Source organism: Ambystoma mexicanum, chromosome 2q (assembly GCF_040938575.1).
Source record: "Ambystoma mexicanum isolate Mex_15411 chromosome 2q, UKY_AmexF1_1, whole genome shotgun sequence".
In the NCBI taxonomy this organism is placed as follows: domain Eukaryota; kingdom Metazoa; phylum Chordata; class Amphibia; order Caudata; family Ambystomatidae; genus Ambystoma; species Ambystoma mexicanum.
In genome coordinates, this window is record NC_090924.1 from 1,250,910,060 (window position 1) to 1,250,930,767 (window position 20,708).

Consider the following 20,708-nt stretch of genomic DNA (forward strand, 5'->3'; position numbering starts at 1 on the left):
ACATTTTACATTCAAACATGTAGGACTATCATAGCAGCAGTGATGATGATGTGGTGTGGGTCCCCAATCCATCCCCACCTGAAAGAAAAAAAAACATCATAAAGACCATTGCAGCAGTTGGCAATACTTCAAGGTAAAAGAACTCTGTTAAAAATAAGAAGGGGAGGACGTCCAATGCACATTGTGCAAAAAAACACGGACACATGGCCCTTCAAATGTTCCTTCACAAAGCCTCGGAACATCAGTCCTAATAAACCATCTTTTGCGAGTCCACTGGGACGATTTGGGTGAGGAGCACCGTGAATCTCATGAGCACCACGAAATAAAAATCCATGAGTCTCATGCATTACGTGTGAGAAAATCAACTCCACCTCCAGCACCTCCATCCACCAGTGGGACATCACCAACAGACAGTCAACCCTCAACTTCTGCAGCTGCTGCTTTGATTGCACCTGTTGCTATATTTACCAGTACCCGATGTATCTTGTATGAAGGTATTGTGCTGCATATGCCACACCTGGGTAGCCTTGGGAAGTGCCAAAACAGAAGATTAGCACAAGGGTGTATCTGAACACCAGATTCATTGCCATCCATATCAAGTGACAAACCCCCCCTTTAAAAATAAAAACAAAAATACAAATCTCACAAAAAATACATGTTCATTTTAATTTGTATACCCTTTGTTACATGTTTCATCCTTAAGTGATTTCCTTCTCTGTTCCAGGCCCCCCCTTGCCATATCCCAAAGTTATAAAATAGATCTTTTGTAATTTGTAACCTCTTTTATGCAGTTTCTGTGACTGAATCTAATTTTCCAAAATGTTTTCTTGTAGCTGTGCCTATAATGCAGGTGCATGAGGTTCCGTGGATGGGAAAACAACCTCCAGTCATTACTGCATTATACTTGTCTAAAAAAACGTGCATCTCATTGGCTGGTGCGGTTGTTAGGGCTAAACATTTATATTTAAAAACAAATACAAATCTGTTTATATCTTTGTATATTCTCTACTACTTGTAAATTATATTTTCAGACATACACAGTGTTAACAATGGTGGGATAAAGATGAATAGAATAAAGAGGGTGGTGTATGTGTAGTGATTGGGATAGAGATGGTGTGAATAGGTTGACTGGATCTAGAGAACATGAGATACATTAGTATCTGTCCATTTGCAAAAACAAAGAAAACACATTTAATTAAAGAACACACTACATGAAATACAATTAATTACAGTTTCTTTTCCCCTCATATGTAGTGCATCATATACACTATATAATATATAACATTTGTGCGTACTATACTGTTCTTCTCTTTGCACATATTAAACAATGGGTCATTGGGAGAAAAATCCAAGTTTGATAAAAACAAAAACATACACTAATAAATCAATAAGGTAAATGAATGAGAGTATAGTTGGTGGGGATACATTTAATGGGTACAGGTACACAACATGCAGTAATATGAGTGAGAATACACAGGCTGAAATACAGTGCATAAGAGATCTAAAAGTAGAGTAGGGTGCCTGAGGTTCAAAAAGAGGGAATGGATGGGTTGCATATAAAGAATGTAAAGAGTGACAGTATAGAGTGCAGTGAGACAAAGGGTAAGGGTACAATGCATAGGTAGGGATACAGTGGGGTGTGGCATGTCTCACCCATATTACAGCAGTGACAACAAAGCATTGTGGTTTCCAAATCCATCCCCACCAAAAGAGCTACCGGAATGAAAACAACAACAGACAGCTGATGGTACATTCAAGTAAAAGAACACTATTTAATAAAGAAAAGATATTGGGCCTCATTACAACCCTCATGGTCCGGAAACAACGGTGGCGGTAAATCCGCTGCCACCGTTGTTTCTGGACCGGCTGATTCCGAATTCTGCAGGCAGGAGGTGTCACTCATGCCAGGTCCGACCTGGCGGGAGTAACGCCCCCCGCCTGCAGGCGGAAATGGAAACACTGGCTCCGTCATAGACGGAACCAGTGTTTCCATTGTCCCCATCCCCATGGAGATTTATGGAATTCTGCCTCCAGAATTAATGGGTCACCGGAGTTGTAATGCCCTGGTGATTCTGGCAATCACCGAGGCAGAATGGTATTTCGGGTTCAGAGGCAGCCTGCTGTTTTTTTTAGCACGGCTACTGCTGGACTCGTAATGAGGCCCATTGACTAATGAACTTTCTGCCACAAGAACCTACAACACAGCCCATCAAATGCACTATCACAAACTTGGGCACATCACAGTTTATGAACCATCTACTATGAGTCCAGTAGTATAATGCAAACCATTTGGTTATTGGGGAAGAAAAAAACATGATGGATTGAACGAAAACTACTCCAAGTGGTAGCTCAAATCCACCTGCTGACATATCCAACAAAAGTGGTTTGAGGAAAATATTGTTTAACTTCCAAATGCATACCCACTGTAGAAGAGGTCTACGGGTTCTTAGTGAAAATCGAAATATCAACATTTACCAAATTGTCAGTAATTTTACAATGAAATGGTATGGATTGCTGGGAATACCTTGGTTAGGAATATTTCCTATGTTGTTCAGTCCAACAAGTACATGGCAGCCAGGCATCATAATGATTTATTGTGGAGGCAAATATTTGGGTAATGTATGAGGTGTGTCCCTTACTTTAATGATGAAAGAAGAGTTGGAAAAACTAATCATGTATTCCTCATAACATCATTATCTTTTCCAATCTGACTCAGAGGCAGAAATTGAAACTGGCCACCACAACCAATTATGGATTTCAAACAACACCATACAGTTCTACTTGACCAATTTGTCTTTAATGGAGTACACCTAACCGATGAAGGAAATGGAGTGTTCCTTCATAACATAAAAGCAGTACTCAAAATGTTCTAAAATGCTACACTCAAACAATAGGGATATCAATAAAAATATACACACTGTTACTATAATGAATGAACAGGGATATATAAACTGAGTGAAGATAAACACAAGAGATTATACTTGGTGGTTGCAGTAGAGAGTATAGGGTGGGTTAAGTCAACTTGGAGAGCATGCGATACAAAACAGTCAAACAGGTACAAACACTACTACTTTAAAAAAATATTTTTAAAATATTTTTGTGCCATTGTCTTTTTCATCTTGTCATTTCTGTGGTTTTATATTATCCTTCCCTGTTAGACATTTAAACTTGTCTAACAATTATAGCAGCAGTGATGATGATGTGGTTTGGGTACTAATCCATCCCCACCGGACAACAAAGCAACCCACCTGAAGACCGCCAGGAACAGTTAATACTTTAAAGTAAAAGAACACTATTCACAAAAAGAAGCAGAGAAAGTCCATTGCATCTTGCGCAAAAAGACACTGAGACGTGGGCCTTCCAATGTTCCTTCTCAAAGCTTGGGAACATCAGTGCTAATAAACCATCTGTTGTGGGTCACCGGGATGATGACTACTGAAATCAACATCAGCGCCACAAAATAAAAATGCATGGGCCTCATGCATTATGTTGCATACAATCAGCACCTCATCCAGCAGCTCAATCCACCAGTGGGACACCACCAACAAACAGTGAACCCTCAAATTCTGCGGTTGCTGTTTCAATTGCACCTATTGTTATACTATTGGCACCCAATGGATCTGTAAAGAAGGTAATATGTACCATAAATCACAATTGGGCTGCCAAGTGAGGTGCCACAACAGAAGATTGGTACAGGAATATATCCGCTTTTAAATAATACACTTTTCCTTTGACAAGTTATTTGTTCAGTTTTTCTTTATCCACTCCTACATTTTGAATACGGGTTGGCCTTTTACTGGAGTTAACTGAACGACTTCATCGGTAGTACTTGGCATCCTATCAGCAGTTGCCCACTAGAGAAACGAAAAATACCCAATCAGAAAATATATGCAAAGAATCAAACTTTCTTTTAACAGATACTAAAAAAAGAAGCCACAAGAAAGTACAAAAATAACAAAGTGACTAAGATGAACTTGCAAAATACCATCAATTGTAATACATCACAAAGAAAACTGGGGGCTGATGGAGGTACTTCATAGTGAAAGTGCATTCAACTTTGCAACAAATACAATTAAACCTTCAACCTCGCTAACATGCATAAAGAAAATGAAATGAAATAGCTGCATATAAATGCCATTGATTGGAAAATCGAATTTTGTAGGTGTATGTTACTGAAAGTTAGAAAATACATTAACAGGCCGATTCATGGAATTAATGTGCGCTGAAATTTTCGGCGAAAGCGTGCAAAAGCGTGCAAAAGCGTGCAAATTGCAGTGCCAGTGCAAAAATCGCAGCAAAACCCGCGCACAGCGGTTCATGGAAGTCCGTGCGCGTGTAAATCCCAGGATGTGCCCTAAAATTTTGCATGGCACACGCGTCTCCAAACAGCGGCGCTACGCGCACAGCGAAATCGCACATAGCGCGGCGCACACAACAAAAGTAGGAGGAACAGTGGGCGTGACACGCAGAATAGGGAACAACGCGTGAAAATGTGGGCGTCATGGGGGAAGTACAGGAGGCAAATGTGTGGAACGCCCACACGCACGTTCAAAACAGATATTCATGGAATTGAACGGGGCTAACGCGTGCGCCAAAAAAGACGCGCTAATCTGGAAACACGTACGCCAGCAGGAAGCAGGCATACGTGGACACTCGTGGCATTAAGAGTGCGCGCAAACAACAAACAAGCTCAGACGCCAGGATGAATATACCGTTCCTAGCAGCAGTGGTTGTGGGATACCGCAGGAAGAGGAGGAGGATAGTCAGGCCCCGAATTTTCACACCCAGAACCAGCCTTTTTGGGATGCCTGATGGCCAGGTGTATGGGAGGTACAGGTTTCCACCTCACAAAATACTCGACCTGGTGAGTGAGTGGGAGGATGACCTCACATCACCCACCCTGTGCTCCCAAGCCCTCAGACCCCTGAAAAAGGTCCTCAATGTACTGCACTTCTTGGCCACTGGATCATTTCAGCAGACAAGTGCTATAGTGGGGGGGGGGTTGTCACAGGCCACGCAGTCACGCTGCCTACACCTGGTCTTGGCCATCATGACTGCATGCCCATCAGTCCGCAGGCACATATACCTGCCCAGAACACCTGCAGAAAGGCAGGCTGCCGTCCAGGATTTCTACGGGGTGTCACAATTCCCCAAAGTCCTAGGTGCCATTGATTGGTGATTTTGCTCCCTTGACTGTTCTGGCGGGCAGCTGTTATACGCTCCCCCAGTAGTCTGCAGGATCATAGTGGCAGCATGTGTCCTGCACAACGTTGCAACACACCGGGGCCTGCCGGTGGACATGGTGGTGCCCCCACATCCCCAACCACATGCACGGCCGCTGCGCATGGGAGGGGAAAGGGCACGGGGTGAGGCAGCCCGTACGCAGCTGGTGGCTAATTACTTCACCCAAAATCACACTCCTGTGGAGTGCACACAGCCCTGGCACATACCAGCTGACAATCAATGATGATGACATAAGGGACAGTCAACTGTCACAACCATACCAGCCTGAGATTGGTCACCTGGAAGTGTTACATTGTGTGCATCCCTACCTACACAAACACCACCAATGCTGTGTCATTAAAAGACACACTTCTATGCTGCTAAATTCATTACCCCCTTGCAAAATACAACATGACAACAGTGCCATGTCACCCAACCCCTCCCCAGCACCGCCACCCAACACACCATGGCATGTCATGCTATGTGAGAGCAAACAAAGCAATCCTCAAAACCTGACACAAGTGTCACAAAGTACAGTGTCCCTAATTCACACGCTGAGGTTTGTTGACGCGATTACGCCTATGCTATATAATGTAATCTGCACATGCTAAAGCTAACAATGGGGAGCTGAGTTTCCTTGACATGATTATGCATTTTAGTGCCTTGTGCGCCAGCCAATCAGATCGAGTTTTGTGAATATGCACCTATACATGACCAGTAACTGCATCAACAAACAGACCAATCACACGCTGCAGTTTGTTGACGCGGTTACGTCTATGCCATATGATGGGATCCATGCGTGTGAACGTGACCAATCAGAGCGTGCATGATTATTTTGTGGAATTGTCTTTTTTGTCTTGTCATTTTTGTTGTTTTACATTTTACATTCAAACATGTAGGACTATCATAGCAGCAGTGATGATGATGTGGTGTGGGTCCCCAATCCATCCCCACCCAGAAAGAAAACAACCATCATAAAGACCATTGCAGCATTTGGCAATACTTCAAGGTAAAAGAACTCTGTTAAAAATAAGAAGGGGAGGACGTCCAATGCACATTGTGCAAAAAAACACGGACACATGGCCCTTCAAATGTTCCTTCACAAAGCCTTGGAACATCAGTCCTAATAAACCATCTTTTGCGAGTCCACTGGGACGATTTGGGTGAGGAGCACCGTGAATCTCATGAGCACCACGAAATAAAAATCCATGAGCCTCATGCATTACGTGTCAGAAAATCAACTCCACCTCCAGCACCTCCATCCACCAGTGGGACATCACCAACAGACAGTCAACCCTCAACTTCTGCAGCTGCTGCTTTGATTGCACCTGTTGCTATATTTACCAGTACCCAATGTATCTTGTATGAAGGTATTGTGCTGCATATGCCACACTTGGGTAGCCTTGGGAAGTGCCAAAACAGAAGATTAGCACAAGGGTGTATCTGAACACCAGATTCATTGCCATCCATATCAAGTGACAATCCCCCCCTTTAAAAAAATAAAAAAAAATACAAATCTCACAAAAAATACATGTTCATTTTAATTTTTATACCCTTTGTTACATGTTTCATCCTTAAGTGATTTCCTTCTCTGTTCCAGGCCCCCCTTGCCATATCCCAAAGTTATAAAAATAGATGAAATTAAACACAGATTGCGGAAATGAATTACATTATCTTTTGTAATTTGTAACCTCTTTTATGCAGTTTCTGTGACTGAATCTCATTTTCCAAAATGTTTTCTTGTAGCTGTGCCTATAATGCAGGTGCATGAGGTTCCGTAGATGGGAAAACAACCTCCAGTCATTACTGCATTATACTTGTCTAAAAAAACGTGCATCTCATTGGCTGGTGCGGTTGTTATGGCTAAACATTTATATTGAAAAAAAATACAAATCTCTTTATATCTTTGTATATTCTCTACTACTTGTAAATTATATTTTCAGACATACACAGTGTTAACAATGGGAATAAAGAGGGTGGTGTATGTGTAGTGATTGGGATAGAGATGGTGTGAATAGGTTGACTGGATCTAGAGAACATGAGATACATTAGTATCTGTCCATTTGCAAAAACAAAGAAAACACATTTAATTAAAGAACACACTACATGAAATACAATTAATTACAGTTTCTTTTCCCCTCATATGTAGTGCATCATATACACTATATAATATACAACATTTGTGCGTACTATACTGTTCTTCTCTTTGCATATACTAAACAATGGGTCATTGGGAGAAAAATCCAAGTTTGATAAAAACAAAAACATACACTAATAAATCAATAAGGTAAATGAATGAGAGTATAGTTGGTGGGGATACATTTAATGGGTACAGGTACACAACATGCAGTAGTATGAGTGAGAATACACAGGCTGAAAATACAGTGCGTAAGAGATCTAAACGTAGAGTAGGGTGCCTGAGGTTCAAAAAGAGGGAATGGATGGGTTGCATATAAATAATGTAAAGAGTGACAGTATAGAGTGCAGTGAGACAAAGAGTAAGGGTACAATGCATAGGTAGGGATACAGTGGGGTGTGGCATGTCTGGCCCATATTACAGCAGTTACAACAAAGCAGTGTGGTTTCCAAATCCATCCCCACCAAAAGCGCTACAGGAATGAAAACAACAACAGACAGCTGATGGTACATTCAAGTAAAGGAACACTATTTAATAAAGAAAATATATTGGGCCTCATTACAACCCTGCTGTTCCGGAAACAACGGTGGTGGTAAATCCGCTGCCACTGTTGTTTCTGGACCGGCTGATTCTGAGTTCTGCAGGCAGGAGGTGTCACTCATGCCAGGTCCGACCTGGCGGGAGTAACGCCTCCCACCTGCAGGCGGAAATGGAAACACTGGCTCCGTCATAGACGGAACCAGTGTTTCCATTGTCCCCATCCCCATGGAGATTTATGGAATTCCGCCTCCAGAATTAATGGGTCACCGGAGTTGTAATGCCCTGGTGATTCTGGCAATCACCGAGGCAGAATGGTATTTCGGGTTCAGAGGCAGCCTGCTGTCTTTTCTAACACGGCTACTGCTGGACTCGTAATAAGGTCCATTGACTAATGAACTTTCTGCCACAAGAACCTACAACACAGCCCATCAAATGCACTATCACAAAACTTGGGCACATCACAGCTTATGAACCATCTACTATGAGTCCAGTAGTATAATGCAAACCATTTGGTTATTGGGGAAGAAAAAAACATGATGGATTGAATGAAAACTACTCCAAGTGGTAGCTCAAATCCACCTGCTGACAAATCCAACAAAAGTGGTTTGAGGAAAATATTGTTTAACTTCCAAATTTATACCCACTGTAGAAGAGGTCTACGGGTTCTTAGTGAAAATCGAAATATCAACATGTACCGAATTGTCAGTTATTTTACAACAAAATGGTATGGATTGATGGGAATACCTTGGTTCGGGATATTTCCTATGTTGTTCAGTCCAACAAGTACATGGCAGCCAGGCATCATACTGATTTATTGTGGAGGCAATTATTTGGGTAATGTATGAGGTGTGTCCCTTACTTTAATGATGAAAGAAGAGTTGAAAAAACTAATGAAATGTATTCCTCATAACATCTTTATCTTTTCCAATCTGACTCAGAGGCAGAAATTGAGACTGGCCACCACAACCAATTATGGATTTCAAACAACACCATACAGTTCTACTTGACCAATTTTTCTTTGATGGAGTACACCTAACCGATGAAGGAATTGGAGTGTTCCTTCATAACATAAAAGCAGTACTCAAAATGTGCTAAAATGCTACACTCAAACAATAGGGATATCAGTAAAAATATACACACTGTTACTATAGTGAATGAACAGGGATATATAAACTGGGTGAAGATAAACACAAGAGATTATACTTGGTGGTTGCAGTAGAGAGTATAGGGTGGGTTAAGTCATCTTGGAGAACATGCGATACAAAACAGTCAAACAGGTACAAACACTACTACTTTAAAAAAATATTTTGTAAATATTTTTGTGCCATTGTCTTTTTCTTCTTGTCATTTTTGTGGTTTTATATTATCCTTCCCTGTTAGACATTTAAACTTGTCTAACAATTATAGCAGCAGTGATAATGATGTGGTTTGGGTACCTAATCCATCCCCACCGGACAACAATGCAACCCACCTGAAGACCGCCAGGAACATTTAATACTTTAAAGTAAAAGAACACTATTCACAAAAAGTAGCAGAGAAAGTCCATTGCATCTTGCGCAAAAAGACACTGAGACCTGGCCATTCCAATGTTCCTTCTCAAAGCTTGGGAACATCAGTGCTAATGAACCATCTATTGTGGGTCACCGGGATGATGACTACTGAAATCAACATCAGCGCCATAAAATAAAAATGCATGGGCCTCATGCATTATGTTGCATACAATCAGCACCTCATCCAGCAGCTCAATCCACCAGTGGGACACCACAACAAACAGTGAACCCTCAAATTATGTGGTTGCTGTTTCAATTGCACCTATTGTTATACTATTGGCACCCAATGAATCTGTAAAGAAGGTAATATGTACCGTACATCACAATTGGGCTGCCAAGTGAGATGCCACAACAGAAGATTGCTACAGGAATATATCCGCTTTTAAATAATACAGTTTTCCTTTGACAAGTTATTTGTTCAGTTTTTCTTCATCCACTCCTACATTTTGAATACGGGTTGGCCTTTTACTGGAGTTAACTGAACGACTTCATCAGTAGTACTTGGCATCCTATCAGCACCTGCCCACCAGAGAAACGAAAAGAACCCAATCAGAAAATATATGCAAAGAATCAAACTTTCTTTTAACAGATACTAAAAAAAGAAGCCACAAGAAAGTACAAAAATAACAAAGTGACTAAGATGAACTTGCAAAATACCATCAATTGTACTCCCTCACAAAGAAAACTGGAGGCTGATGGAGGTACTTCATAGTGAAAGTGCATTCAACTTTGCAACAAATACTATTAAACCTTCAACCTTGCTAACATGCATATAGAAAATGAAATGAAATAGCTGCATATAAATGCCATTGATTGGAAAATCGAATTTTGTAGCTGTATGTTACTGAAAGTTAGAAAATACATTAACAGGCCGATTCATGGAATTAATGTGCGCTGAAATTTTCGGCGCAAGCGTGCGAAAGCGTGCGAAAGCATGCAAATCGCAGTGCCAGTGCGAAAATCGCAGCGAAACCCGTGCACAGCGATTCATGGAAGTCTGTGCGCGTGTAAATCCCAGGATGTGCCCCAAAATTCTGCATGGCACACGCATCTCCAAACAGCGTGCGCTACGCGCACAGCGAAATCGTACATAGCGCGGCGCACACAACAAAAGTAGGAGGAACAGGGGGCGTGACACGCAGAATGGGGAACAACGCGTGAAAATGTGGGCGTCACGGGGGAAGTACAGGAGGCAAATGCGTGGAACGCCCACACGCACGTTCAAAACAGATATTCATGGAATCGAACGGGACTAACGCATGCGCCAAAAAAGACGAGGTGATGGAGTTCTACCCTCAGGGCTTCCCTGTGGCCCTGGGGCTCTATTGATATCGATTGGCGTAGAGTCTCCAGTGCCGCCCGTCGGTCCTTGTTGGACGCCAACATGTCTTCCCTGTGTGATTGGCAAATGGAGTCTGTTGCCTGCTGTAGTTGCTCCATCTGCCTTTCAGCGGGGACAATGGAAGTGGCCACCCTCTCCATTGCTTGAGCCATCATCTCAACTGATGCTGCCTGTTGAGTTGCCATACCATATATGGATTTTTCCCATACGGTATTGCCTGGTGGCGCACGGCCACCGTGTCGGCGGGCACCACACCTGTTTGGGGCAAGGCGATCTGCGCCTTGCTGTGCCGGCACTGCCTGAGGCTGCAGGACTGCATTCCCCCTCTGATCTGCTGGCCCAGGAGCAGGATCAGATATTGTGGAGTGTGACCCTGCATCCGTAACCGCAAAAGGCGGACTTACCAACACTGACATCCCCATAGAGGGTTCTACCCCTGGTGCAGGTGGGTGGGACAGAACAGAATCCCTGCCAGAAACACTTACCTGCGATGGCACATAGGTCTCATCATCCGAATCAGCACCTGAATAGAGGTCTGGGGAGGTGCACCCAGAGACACCCCTGAACAGAATGGTCTGCAGCAAGATTGGGTTCTCACCCACCACCACACCACGTCCCCCACTGGTGCCCGGTCGTGCCTGAGATTCCTCCTGGGTCTGCACCATCTCCTCAACCTCAACAGCATCAAGTGCGTCATCCCCTGCAAAAACATGAAAGATAAAAAATGGAAACAGGCATTAGCACCATAGCACACAAATAGGCCTGACAAGCTACAGAACCAGTACATGATTTACACATGTCCCACATGACTATAACCCTCCCATGCATGCACTGTCACTGAGTTGGAAGGGGAGTCAAAAGGCAGACACTGATGACACCAAGATGGAAGAGCAACACATTTGCTGCATGCTGGGTAGCACTGCCATCACACATTGGCCTGTGAGTGGCATGTCCAATACACATACATGACCCATGCCATCACACAGATGGCATATACCATAGCCATGGTACATTCCACAAGTACATCCATATGTCAGTGAATGAGTACTGTCAGCCATCCATGTGAGATGGACATGATGAGATGGAAAATGCTACATAGTGTGACAAAATACGCATGTGCCACACACTGCAACACATCCAGTGTACAAAAATACAATGATTGCAGGCCGATGTACACATCAATGGTTGTGCACTTCAACATGACAGGAAACAACTATCATGTTCCACATTGAAACAGGCCACAAAAATGTAGGTGATCAGGCCAATACTCAATCAGCCTGAATGGTCAAATCATTCACCTAACAAGGTAACACATGTGGGCCAATGTGGGGTTCATCAATTACAGAAGCATGTCACAAATGTGACAATAGGGCTGAGGAATGCGTAGCAAAAGTGGGAGAATTGAAACAATCAGCCTGAACGAACACTGAAAAATACAAACAATGTTGTTGCAAGGTGCCACTTCAAGGGCAACTGCCGTAATGTTGCGCTAAATTACTACTGTGGGCGGAAGGGATACTGTCACACCCAAATCCAAGGCCGCTGAATGTTTTGGATGAAGCACATGGGTGACCCATACCACTCAGGCACACACACCCTCACCTGGCACTCAATCAGAACCCGTCACCCAAACAACATACACATGCATTACACCCACATGCATGGGCACTCACCGGACAATGCATCATAATCAGGTAGTTCTCCCATTCCTTGGATCTGTTCCTCTGTGACGAAGGCTCCATCAACAGACTCATGTTCAGTGAGTTTGTTGTCCTCTTGTGGAGACCCACCGCCAGTCACCAGAGTAGCGGCATGATTTGAGGCCAGCTTGTTCTTTGCTCTGCGTTTCAGGTCATTCCACCGCTTGTAGCAATCATCAGCTGTGAGCCTCACAAATCCAAGGGCACTTATGCGGTCGGCGATGATCTGCCAGTGTGCCTTACGTTGACCAGTTGTGGTCTTGGACCCTGCAGTCACCAGCATTTCGTATCTATGTGCCGACACATAGGACACAAGTGCATCAAGTTCCACGTCATTAAAGCAAGGCTTCCTTGACGTGCCGGAGTGTGTAGCCGTGTCTGGGGTCTCAGCCTGTCATGCCAGAGCACCCTTCTTCATCTTCTTTAAAGGTGGAACGGAGCCAGAGTGGCTTCAGCCGCTCTGGTCACTAGGGGTAGAATCACCGGTGGACTGGGTAGTAGGAGTGTGGGAACGCACAATGACCATAGGTCTTGATGCAGGCATTGGTTGCAAGGTAATGTTGGCAGGGGGAACGTCAGTTTGATGGACCTGGACTGACACTGTCCTGGCTGGGAGAGTCAGAGCTGGGGCAGATGGGGCTGCAGCTGCCCCTGCAGCCTCCCCACCCTGCATACTTGGGGCAGCAGATGACATAGCTGCCCCAGATCCACGTGGCTTGGGACAACAACTTGCACGTGGCCTAGACTTGCTGACCTGGAAGTCAGCCTGGGAGTCATCCTGTGCCAAGTCAGGTGCCACAATGGGCTGGTCCAACAGGGGCTGAGCTGGGATGGTGTCAGACACGTTTCCCTCAACCATGGGGGGGCATGGGTGTCCCTGATTGTTCCTCCACACATGGGGGTATAGGGGAACCCTGCAAATCCCTGCCACGTCCCCTACCGCGCCCACCACGCCCACCTTTTGAAGGTCGGCCACCTTTGCCATCCTTAGCGCTTGGTCGCCTCCCAACCATGGCACTGATGTTGTTGTGCGTATGGGAGTTGCAGTAAACTATTGTCCTGGGCAATTGGAGGGTCAAAGGGGTAGGATACTAGATGGAATTTGTACCCTAGTGCTCTAATAAGGCTGTCTGTGACCCCTGGGGGAAGATGACGGGTCACGCAAAGCAAAGGCAGCTCAAAATCAAAAATTAATGTGCACGCAACCCCTTGTAGACCACGTGCGTGAAAAAATGAACCTGCACTACGCTGTGGCACCCAGAAACACAAAAATAAGCGTACGCATAATACACGCAGCCTACAATGACCTCTAAAGGGGAACGCGACACACGGGTCAAGCACAGTTGCTAAGTACGTGCGTAACTCACCATCTGCATGGAAAAAGAACATGAAAAATACACGCATGTGCGCATTGGCAACACCCCAGCCAAAAGAAGAATTGTACGCTGTCTGAGGAGACAGGACAAAAGGAGAAGTGAACTCTGTTTGAGGAAACAGGCCCAACAAAAAATCAGAAAAGAGCTGTCAGAGGTAACAGGGAGTACGAACTAGAAACGCTGTAATCGCGTGTGAACTGACAAGAAGTACAGATTTCACCCACTCGCTCTCCACGAAAGCACGTACAAGGAAATGGCGTCCTACACGTAGCTTTTAAACCGGCCCACACGTACATGTCCTATAGGCGTGTACGCTGGCCCTTTCCTCCAATTACACGCGATGACACTCGGACGTGCAGTTTTTCCATGTGTGCTCTGTCATCACGTGCTATGAGGGAAAAGGCCGCGCGCGTAATGTAACTTACGTGCTTACGCGCTAAGGGCCTTTGGTTCAATGATATCGCGTGCATGTGCTGACACGCTTATGTGCTAAAGCCCTTTGTTAGGGAGAATTCTCTGTTTAGGCTGAATTTCCTAACCTAGTGAGTCCCCCAGCAGCTTTGCTGGATTTCTGGAGTTTGTTTTTTCCATCCTGCCAAGAGTGAGACTCTTTTCCTCCCGCTCTTGGACATGAATGTGTGTAATTCCTTTGAATGTCAATGTGTTCTATGGGCTATGGGGTCTTTTACTCCATAGGGTCTCATATGTTTTTCTATGTGTGTTACACCGCACCCTACGTGCCGTAACACTGGGGCGTCCTAGCGGACCTCCACCATAGACTCCACCATAGACTACACCATAGACTCCATACCCGGGGACTGACTACTGTCTCCCCGGGCATGTAAGTCACCATTGGCTTTACTAGACCTAAATTTACTAACAGAACTAGTACAAACCATCTTATTGTGGACGTGCTAGTAGGGGTAATTCGATTACTCCTAGGTCTGTTACACGAGGGGGCACTGTCCCGTCCCCCCTCGTCGAGTTTTGGCTGGTGGCAGTGGAAACTACTTGTTATGTTCGACCCCGAACATAACCCTATGGGATTCGTCCCATTGTTAGAGATTGATACTTTTCCTCGTTAATCTCTAACGTACCACCGGTCTACTTATCTTAAATAAGTTTATCGGATGGTATTTTCTGCCAGAACTCGGTTTTTTAAAATGGCGTCTGTGTTCGTCTCTGTGACTCCTAAACCAAAGGTTGAGCTCTTTGTTCCACTTTTGGCGGGACTCTGTACAGAGACCCTCCAAAGAGGTGCCATTCTGTCTGGGTTACCACAGGGGTGTGGGAGGGGGTTTAGGCACCCTGGACCGAGTTGCCTTGCCAACTCCAGTCGCACTCTAGTGTGATTGGCCCAAGTGGTGAGCCTCCCCGCTCACCACTTAGCGTGTGTTGATTGACAGCTAGGCTGAATGAATGGGGGTTTTCTGCATAAAAGCAGGGCTTTTGGGACTGGATCTTCTGAAGTCGCCACAGGACCTAAGAATCCGACGAGGGTAACGCTGAGCCGACCTGCACGACGACACCTCCGGTGGAGCCCTGTGGACCCGACGACAGAGGAGATCTCCCTGCCGGAGAGTCTCTTCCCCTGACTGGTGGGAACAACCAGTCCCCTTTGCTTTTTCTTCGCCTCAGGACACAGTGGTCGAATTGCCCGTGCAGAGCACCTCGGCAACCGGATAGCCACTACCCCTGTACCACGACCAAAAGGTGGTGCCTTGTGACAGAGCACTCCGCGGCTGGTCTCTTCCCTGGTGGTGCACCGGACTTCACTTTTCTTCGACGACGAGATCATCTTTACTCTTGGCAAAGACCCGACGTGCATCCACCACCAGGAAGAACTGCCCCCGCCGGAGCTGTCTCTCCACAAACAAGGTACCGTGTCCGCCTGGCTTCCCTTTCGATCGGTTCGAGTGAGGTGTCTTAATCCTCTCCTTTCCGTTGGGTCGCCTCCAAGCTTTCTCTAACGTGTTGTTCTGAACTGGTTCAATCTGCCGATAACAATTTGCTACAAAGACTCGAACACATTTCCACTAGAGACTTTTTGGGACATACCGCCTTGCCTATCTCCGAGTGGGCTTGGCCTCTGAACTTTATGATCTATTGTGGTTCTTGCCTTCTCGCCTTGCATTTTTCCCGTGAAGTATTGAACTGTGTTGATTTCGTAACCTGCTTATTTTTCTCTCCCGTCCTAACTAATATTAGAGTGCCATCTAGGTTGAGGCATACACCTCTGTCTGCAAATAAGTGATGCTGGTAGAACCTAGACTTGTCGAAATATTGTTAGGGGGATTGATTGTTTCTTCTTCGTAGAGTAATTGTAATTGAAGTGTGTGCCGTGATAGTGCCATAGTGTTTTCCATAGATGTTCCGTTATAAATAAATACCTTAATATCTTTACACTGAGCCTCGTTGCGTGTTTGCTTGTCTTACTGTGAAGAATTGCCCTATATTGTATACTCCACATACTGCTTAACTCTTCTTGAGGGAAGTCTGACTGCTCAGCCACAGCTACCAAGTGAATCTGTGTGGTACAGACTGCTACCAAGTGGGTTTACTGCCAAACACCTGTAGTCCTAAATCTTTTGCAGTGGTCCCAGAGGGAACTGCACAGGTTTCCGCCTAACACCCTTTCCTCGAATTGCACGCCGACGTGCAATTTTTTCACGTGCCAAATCACTCTGTATCAAGCTGGCCACACAAAAACACACAGAAGACCACCCTCCTGCCCAGAAGGCCGAATTACTGTCCCCCAGAGCCCGGGGCACGCTCCCACCTGCCATCTGCTGCTGCCTGACTGCCTGCTGCCCACGTGCCCTGCCATTTGCTGCCTGCACGTCAGCCAGGGGTGTAGTTGCTGTGACCACCCCTGCTGGAACCGAAGACTCCCGACTGGGATTCCATCCCTCCACAGCCCAGCCCCAGGACCCAGTTGCCCACCCACTCCTGCCTCTGGGGTTGCCATGTCCAGCACAACACCATCTGGCACCACTGGCAACCCCCAGCCAGAGAGGCAGAGGGCCACCAGCTTCACTGCCACCGAAGTTGGTGTCCTGGTGGAGCAAGTCCTGGGGCAGTATGATGCCCTCTTTTGAAGTTTGTGCGCCGACAATGAATGACGGACCAGGATCTGGATGGACATTGTGACTGCCATCAACACAGAGGGAGTGGCAGTCCGCAACTTACATCATGTCAAGAAGCGCTAGGAGGACTTCAGGTCCAGGACCCTCAACAAGGCCCGGCGCCTCGCTAAGGCAGCGGATGCCAAGGGGTGCCGGGGCCAGCTGTCGAACCATCAAATGAGGGTCCTGGAACGCATATGCCTAGTGCTCTACGTCCAGATCCTTGAGAGGCAGACCCGTCTGGAGTCAAGCGGTAAGTGTACATGCATGTTGATAGTACGCTTTGCGTGTCGTGGTGTGCCAGTAATGTGCAGGTTGCACATGTGTTTATGTAGGGCCATGTAGGGATGTGTATGAACATGGGTGTGAGGCTGCCACATGTGAGTCCTCTCAGTTGTGAGACACATTGATGGTGTATGTGTTGGTAAGCATGCTGGGCAAATGCAGGTGTGGGAGCACACATGTTTGAATTTCTGTGTATGTTCATTGGCATGGTTGTGGCATGGGTGGCGGTTCATAATGCATGTATCTGCACTGTGTACAAGTGCATGTATGTGTATCTGACAAGTGTGCAACTGTAATGCAACATGGATGCACGTGACACTGATAAGTAGAAGGATGAATGGCAGATGTGACATGTATGGCGATCTCATCACTGCAACAGTTGGAGGAGATGTAGACATGCATGTAAGTGTAGTGGCGTGTGTGCATGTCTAGTGCACTCCTTGTGTTTCATGTGATGTCAGGCTCACCTTTGGCTGTTCATGCTGTTGTATGTGTATGGATGGTGATGCCTGGTGCAATATTGCTGTTGAAATGTTCATGTGTGTGAGTTAAAATGACATGTGTGTCGTGGAGTGTGATGCCGTGTCTGTAGTTAAACAATGCCACTCATGTGCAACTGTCATGTGTGTATCAGTCCATTGTACAGTGCCATGATGCCTGTGTTTTATCTCTCCCTGTCTGCAGCATCAACTGAAGAAGAGGGCGGAGAGGGTGCTGTGGAGCACAGCGGCAGGGATCATCCCGCCAGCCGGAGACGCAAGGCCCGGCTCCCATCCCAGGTTGTCATCTTGTCGGGGAGTGAGGAGTCCGGTGCCGTGTCCCAGGCCGCAGCTGCCGAGGGAAGGTCCAAGAGGCGGAGGTCGGAGTTGGACTCCTCGGCAGCAGAAGGGGCAGCTGAGACCCCACAGGGTCTGACAAAGGAAGATGGCAAGGAGTCATCCAGGTTGGTGGGGGGTTTGGTAGAGGAGGAGGCCGTGCAAGGGACAGACACGGGGTCTGGAGGTGGTGATTCCACTGGTGCTATTGGTGCAGTGCAGGGACAGGGACAGGAGGCAGCACAGGCCACCGCGGAGGTGCCTGTGTGTAATCCTGTCCCCGATCCTGTGACTGCATCATCCCGCACCAGCAGGGATGCCTACGTCCAGACCCGTTTTCAGGGAGGGGATCCGCTTACAACAACTGGCCTTCAACTCCCTGCGGACGTGGCTATCCAGGACCGGGTTGAGCCTGTCCTGGGTGGGGTGGCGTTGCGTCAACGGGCCATGCGAAGTGACCTGCAGTCTTTTCATGAGTAGACTGCATGTCATCTCGAATGGCTCGTTGATCGCATTGACCTACTAGGACAGCTCACCAGGGCCGGATTCCTCCGTTTGCTGGACCTTGTTCCGACCCCCTCCTCAACTGAACCCCCTATGCGCCAGTCGTACTCCATGCCATCTTCCCACCCATGTATCACCTGGTACCCTGTGGAGCTGCCTCTGACCCTGCGACCAGGCTGGTGGAGGACACATCCCTGCCACAGTTGGGAGTCGGATGTCCAGCAGGGGTGGCCACATCAACAACTGCACCCAAGCCAGAGGAGGATGTGCAGGCAGAAAGAGCCAGGGCACAGGCAGAGGCACAGCAGCAGCAGCAACAAGGTGGGAGCCATGATGGCTCGGGGCCTTTGTCATCGGAGGGGCAGGCATCGGCCAGAGGGCAGGAGGACCCAGGACTGGAAGTGTCTTCCGTGTGGGTACGGTTAGGCCATGCTATAAATGCGGAGTGGCAGCGGGTGGAAGAGGCACGGCTCACGATGGTCAGGGCGGAGAACTCCATGCAGAGGGCCCTGAGGCGGGCCAAGTTCCTCGAGGCAATTCGCAGGGAGTTGGAGGAGAACATGTCGTCGTCCCTGTGAACCCTCGGGGCCATGGAAGAGGACTGCCTCCAGGACATTGAGCAGGAGTTCGATGATGCCCTGGCCCGGGACATCCACAAGTGAGCCATCGGACAAGCCCGCTGCCATTGTAAATAGTTTTTAGAGTTAGATTTCCTTTTCGTTATCCTTTTATTTGTGGTCAATGGACAGTGCCACACACATTTGTATATAGTTATATTTTTAGGTAGTTTCTTAGGTTGGTTTCATTTGTTTAGTTGGGCTCATGGACCCTTTACATCGTTGGACAATGGATTGATTTATTTTTGGGCTTTTTGCACATGGATTAATGGATTTTTATTTTGGACAATGGATTGTATATAGTTACATCATGGATTCATTTGGATTTCTTTTTTTCATTATGGACATGGAGTAATGTTTTTTTTTTTCAGGACAATGTATTGTAAATAGTTGGACTATGGATTGATTTCGCATTTTTATTTATCATTATGAACATGAAACAATGGATATCTTCTTTTTACCTTTTTATGGATTTGCGTTGGTGGAGGGAGCGTTTGGACTGTTTTTCTTTCAAATTTTTTTGCATTGCTTATCATTTTCATTCACTCATCTTTTTCACATGCTTTTCATTTCATGTTTGATATTTTGGTATGCTTTCATTTCATTTATTTATTTATGTACATAATACATTTTCATATTTTAGTTCCAGGTGTGGGATTTGCTCATTGGGTTGATGCATGTGAAATTGTGGGTTTACACAAGCAATGCCAACCAGTGTATGTGTGTGATGGACATGTGTTGATGTACATAGTTGAGTTTTGGTTTGTGTCTTGAGATAGGCATGTCAGTGTGGGGTGGATTGGGAAATCATTGCGTCTCAAGAATGGGGAGGCATGATGTGGTATTTTTTGGTATAGAAGTGGGCCATAACTGTGCATCTTTATTTCTTGTAGGGGGGGACATGAGTGGGACATGAGTGGGGGCCTGCTGGCAGGTGCCCCTGACTGCAGGGGGGTGGGGGTGCAGGGGGACATGATTGGGACATGAGTGGGGGCCTGCTGGCAGGTGCCCCTGACTGCTGGGCGGTGGGGATGCAGGGGGACATGAGTTGGGGCCTGCTAGCAGGTGCCCCTGACTGCTGGGGGGTGGGGGTGCAGGGGGACATGAGTGGGGGCCTGCTGGCAGGTGCCCCTGACTGCGGGGGGGTGGGGGTGCAGGGGGAAATGAGTGGAACATGAGTGGGGGCCTGCTGGCGGGTGCCCCTGACTGCTGGGGGTGGGGGTGCAGGGGGACATGAGTGGACATGAGTGGGGGCCTGCTGGCAGGTGCCCCTGACCGCTGGGGGTGTGGGGGTGCAGGGGGACATGAGTGGGACATGAGTGGGGGCCTGCTGGCAGGTGCCCCTGACTGCTGGGGGGTGGGAGTGCAGGGGGACATGCGTGGGGGCCTGCTGGCAGGTGCCCCTCTCTGCTGGGGGGTGGGGGTGCAGGGGGACATGAGTGGGGGCCTGCTGGCAGGTGCCCCTGACTGCGGGGGGGTGGGGGTGCAGGGGGA